Genomic DNA, 5685 nt, shown 5'->3' with positions numbered 1-5685 from the left:
GGCAGCAAGTAGGCCGGTGACGACGACCGCCGAGCGCCACCCGAACGGGAAGGCGAGCCACCTTCGGTAGAAGTCTTGACAAAAAGAACTAAGGTCAGAACGTGACAACATCACTCACACTTACTTCCTGTATTGGAGTTGTTGGTTCCGTGGGTCTGATGGGGCACCAGCATCCTCCTCCTGAATGCTCCTCACGACGGCTGCAGAAGCTGGGGTCCTTGGGATATGTTGCCTCCTCTGGATTTGAGGTTTTACTGATGCCTTGCCCAGCTCCTCGAGAAAGAGCCGTCTCCTCTGTTCCAATCTGGATTCAACACCGTCCAAATGACAAACGTGTTCTACGCCGAGATGTCCAAGATGTTGAAGAATATCACAAGATGTGTCACGACTTCCGCCGAAGTTGGCTCTCCTGCCCGTTCAGGCGGTGCTCGGCGGTCGTCGTCACTGTCCTATTAGCCACTACCGATCCCTTTTTCGTGTATCTGTTGGTTATGTCTAATTGGTTTCACCTGTGTGTTGTTTAGTTAATTAGTGTCTGTATTTAATGTAGGTTGTCCCGCCCTTGTTTTGTGCGGGATTGTTTATTTTGTCATTCGTTTTGTCTGTCGGTGTTTATTGTTTCTAGTCTCCGGTTAGTCTTTATCCTGTGTTGGATAATTTCACCCTGTGTGTATTTGGGTTGACCGTGTTTATTTTGTTCACCGGAGAATAAAACTTTATATCGCTATCTGCTCTCTGCGCCTGATTCCACCCACCTTGATTAGACGTGAAAAGATGCCAGCGTAGGGTTCTTCTTTTGCAGCTGTAGCCAGTCACCAGCTTGTCTAAATTGTCCACCCCTCCTATTGTGGCATTGTAATTCATTATGATTTCTGTTTTTCATGTTCCTGGCCACAGATTCTCCCATCCCTATGCAGCGTACTCATGAGTACCACATGTTTGTCTTTCTTTGGCATGTAGGACACTAGGGACGAGTCGGACGTGAACACAAACTTAGAGGAATTGATAGACCTGTTCTGTGTATTCAACAGCTCAGGTGGAGCTCTGGCTTGTTTCTTCATACTGTTCCTATCATCGTCAACCTTCCTCTTGAGGAGCTCCTGTCCCAACTTGTAATAGTAAAGAAGTTATTGAATGTGATGTTGTGGCCAGAGTCCCTGTGTCACATCCAGGACAACCCTCATCCCTTGGTTCTTCTCAGGGGCTCTCTCCAAGAACAGGCCTTCCCAAGTTAGTGCAGTCCACAATGATTTTCTGGATGGTGTCTTTGATGAACAATATATCAAAATAATGTATAGAGATAATGTATTGTAATAACATTGTGTAGTTTCACACAGTACAAACAGTAAAGAGTGTGAGAAAAGCAGGAGACAGGCAGACAGGCAAGGAGACAGACAGGGAAACAGACAGGGAGTCAGAAAGACAGACAGGGAGTCAGACAGACAGGCAGGGAGTCAGACAGACAGGACATTCATTAATCTGGACATTAAGATAATTTTAATTTATTCATTTAATTGGGCCAATGTCAACATTATCCTATAACTGAATAATTTAATAACGTATTATTTTATAATGTAATAAAACACTGGATAATGATATGTAACTGTTTCCTGGATAATGTCCTAAGTTATTACATTATCTGGTGGTCAATACAATATCAGGCGAGTAACAAATGTTTTTGACCAGTGTGCCACAAGGCCCCAGGCAAGGAACCTTTCAGAAGAAAACAACTAGGGGTCTCAATGGAGTGAGATTTTATATGCACAAAATAATGCAATCATTATGGATAGATTAATATAATAGTTTGTTTTAAACGTTTACATGCTCTGCCAGAAGAACGATTTCCCTAATAATGCTGTTGACATGGACACATCTGAAGTCATGATGGCACGCGGATAAATGCTAAATCAACATACAAGGAGATGTTATTTTTTAGAAGCCTATTTTACTCAGAGTTGGGACGTATAAAGTGTGTTTGTGAAAACTATTTCTAAGATGCATCATTGAAGTTTTTCCTAATTCACTTCCCTGGCTGCTCAGAACGAGCACCGCTGGAACACCGACTCAGGTGTTTACTATTACTATAAACGTCCCTGCTGCCATAAATCGGTTTCATATCAAATTATTAGTGTGCATGTTAAACGCACTAATTTTGTCTGAGACAGGCGGCTGTGGGAAGAGTGAAAGTGTGAAGCTGTCTACAAGGTTGTCACATAGCTGGAAAGAAAGTGACCTCCTTCGCGACAGTGAAAGTGTGAAGCTGTCTACAAGGTTGTCACATAGCTGGAAAGAAAGTGACCTCCTTCGAGACAGTGAAAGTGTGAAGCTGTCTACAAGGTTGTCACATAGCTGGAAAGAAAGTGACCTCCTTCGAGACCTGTGTGTGCAAGGGGTTAATGCCCTGTATTTTCTTCTGTAAACTCTTGGAGCCCTTTTGACTCTTACAACTTCACACCTGTGCTTCAACCTTGAGCCTCTGTAATTAGCTTCTAGATCTGAACATACCAGACCGTGTCCCTCAATGACATGTTAAGGGTCCCATTCCCAGCTGTCTTGTGTGTGCGTGTGTGCGTGACGTGGAGGGGGGAGAGGTGCATTTGAGACTTGCTTGATGAACCAATGTTATTTATTGAAGGGGTTAAAGGGACAGTTCACCCAAATTATATAATTACATATTGGTTCCCTTACGCTGCTTCCTTACCCTGTAAGCAGTCTATGGACAAAGCTAAGACAGCAATCCGTGCTTTTGTTTTGCTTACCTGGCCTTACCTGCAAACTTTTTAGCATTTGTGGCCCCAAACCAACACAGGTCAATATCCCGATATTAAGAAACCAATATGTATTTTCGACATTTGGGTGAACTACCCCTTTAAGGGGTTTATTTGAGTCTTACTTGATGTACTTGAACACATGGACTCACCTTAACCTTTTCTCCTGGCATCCTTTGTCTCCATAGAATGGAATGAGTGGAAGAGCTGAGATATATGATATACTTTATTGTCCCCCACCAAGATTGAACTCCCAGGTATTCATAGGAAATTGGTGGGCGTCATGGTCTGTAGCTAAAAGACTGAGAAAACAGCCTTGTTTTTAAAGGACCTCACTTCAATGTTATATCTGATTATGGTGTAGGTATTTTCAATTTAATATTCAAAATAGTGTAAGGACTATGTTCTATTCTTCTCTTAACTTACCAGTAGTGGCATTAGAAGCCAGTCAAGAGGTGGGAATGGTGCAGCCAATGTTCTACTTTCCCGTAGTGGACAATGTGGGAGAAGACCATTCTGAGTTTGCAGCCCAGGTCACACAGTCGTTTCACCCCTTACTGTAGGCTGGTGTTACCTCGTTTCCTCGTAGTCTTTTTTTCAATTACAGGTAAGCAAAACCCCTTAGTGGGAAATAGATGTTACTATATTTACCGTCTGTATGTATGTTGTTGATAGTCATGTAATTCATGTTTTGTTTAATACATGTTGTTAATGTTTAGTTGAATAAATATTTAGTTGATTTAGTACAGTAATGTTATTAATGTTTTTTGTTTTGGGGGAGTATCAATGTTTGATAAATATTCTGTTGATCAATGCAGTAATGTAGTTAATGTTTTGTTTAATACATTTTGTTGATCAGTATAGTAATGTAATTAATTTAATAAATTGATAAAACATAAAACTGTTTCCTAAATGTCTCATTAATATTGTGCATTGCTTTGTGACCCACAAAATTACATATATATCATATTTATTCTCTAAGATATTCCCTATTCCTTCATATTTATTCTCTAAGATATTCGCTATTCCCTCATATTTATTCCCTAAAATATTCCCCATTCCCTCATCTTTATGCCCTAAGATATGTAGTGCTTAGGTTAGTTGTCCATAATTTATGACTTAATAAGACAACAAAAAAACTCCTAATGACTAGCTTTAATCCTCCCAATGGACAACAGTTGTCCTTTATGTTGAAATAGATGTCGTTTGCTCCTCTGGTACTTCTGGGTCTTGTTTCCTGGTTTGACACTCCCTCCAATGTTAGGGCAAGATACAACGCATGTGACCCGATTCAGGAAACTAGGCTTATGTCGCAAGTCACGATTTCACAGGAGAGACGTTTCTACGTAAAAAATGATTTTTTTGTCAAGATGTATATTTTTTGGGGGCATTTCAAGTAAACTTTCATGTGCCTTAATGACAAACTTGTATGCCATCTGTAAATACGAATACATTTGTTAAATTACAAGCCTAGTTGGTTAAGCCACAGAAAAAGTCAGCAACCTTCCCACTAGCCATGATTGGCTGAGATAATGAGTGGGCTGGACATGCCGAGAGAGGAGTTTGGATTGGTCTGCCATAGAAGATCGTCACTGTGTTGGTAATCCTGTTGAACGCGGCTTAATTTTTTTTATTGTGTAGTGGAGCTGCATAAGTGTGGCTCTCCACTTTCTGGAGAGCCACGCTCTATCGGTCCGGTTGCCAGAGACGCGACTCAGTCGTTTGTGCTTAATGTTCCATTGCCATACTGGCTGGCAACGTTCTTATCCCTTGGCTTGCTGGGTAGCCAACTACGGATAACAAAAGTAGTTATTAGTGACATTTATTTGGACATATCCATAAAAATGTGCTACTGAGGCGCGATTTCGCCTGGCATAGAAAATGTGCTCTCTCGTCAGAGGAGATAGCCAACAACACAGCTAAAACAATCACCTCAAACTGAGGCTGGAAAGACTAAACTAGCTGCACTTCATTTCACCTTTTTACAATTTACATTTCTTTGTATATATCCATAAAAATTATGCCAACTGATTCATGATTTCATAATTTCATAAAAGCTGCTGCCTGCCTGCCTGTCTTGTCCCGACTCCAGACACATTCATTACTATGGGACAGCTGGACATCGAATTTCAATATTGAAAAAATGTTGCAAATGTCGGAGAGACAGACAACAAGGTTTATACAAATCTCCACCGTTGAAAACTAAATGTCAGTATAAAAGAAATGTGAGATAACGTCTAGATGCTTTTTATAGTGGAGATCAAGTTTATAAATTGCTTGGCTGATGAGACAGCGGATTGCGCAGCCAGATGAAACAGAGTAAATAGGCCTTTTAATCAGTATTCAGGATTAGACCCACCCATTGTATAATAGCATATAATGCAGAACAGGGATTATAAGTGTCCGAATATTGTATAAAGCACATGTTAAGATTGAGCTCATCCTAGTATTGTATCAAAGCACCTGTTAAGATTCAGCTCATCCTAGTATTGTATCAGAGCACCAGAGCATTTTCAATTAATTGCCTGAAAACATCAATTCTGAGAGAAATAAATACATATATGATAGCCAGAATCTTAAAATATTAAAAGACAATTGAATATATAATATGAATATGCATTGAGCACCTTACCTCCAGGACCCAGTCAGGAGAGCAGCCTAGCTGTTCTGAGTAGCCGACTTGCTGTGGAGAAGTATTTCTACTTGCTGTAGAGGAGCCCGCTAATAATAGGACCTAATAATAGGACCTGTCTGCCAGCCAAGACATCACACACAAACTCCCACGACAGTCCACAGTTCCTCATATGGTAAATGCACGCCGGACCTGCTACGATCTTATCTGTTGACCATTATGTTAAGGCTTTTCAAAATGCAGGTTATTCATCAGAAATCTGTTAAGATAATATCCTCATTTGTC

The 5685-nt window shown here is 40.7% G+C and overlaps 1 long non-coding RNA gene across 1 annotated transcript; it reads right to left on the bottom strand.

Moving 5' to 3' along the window:
* Window positions 1-2851: 2851 nt before the first annotated feature.
* LOC135516934 (uncharacterized) lies at window positions 2852-5448 on the bottom strand. Its single transcript, XR_010451987.1, has 3 exons — window positions 5401-5448; window positions 3195-3388; window positions 2852-3070 (listed from the first exon to the last, which is right to left on the bottom strand). It is a non-coding gene; the product is annotated as an uncharacterized LOC135516934 (long non-coding RNA).
* Window positions 5449-5685: the final 237 nt, after the last annotated feature.

The sequence above is a fragment of the Oncorhynchus masou genome, chromosome 28 (assembly GCF_036934945.1).
Source record: "Oncorhynchus masou masou isolate Uvic2021 chromosome 28, UVic_Omas_1.1, whole genome shotgun sequence".
Lineage (NCBI taxonomy): Eukaryota > Metazoa > Chordata > Actinopteri > Salmoniformes > Salmonidae > Oncorhynchus > Oncorhynchus masou.
Note: the sequence above shows the minus strand (reverse complement) of the source record. Positions and strands in the feature narration are given on the sequence as shown.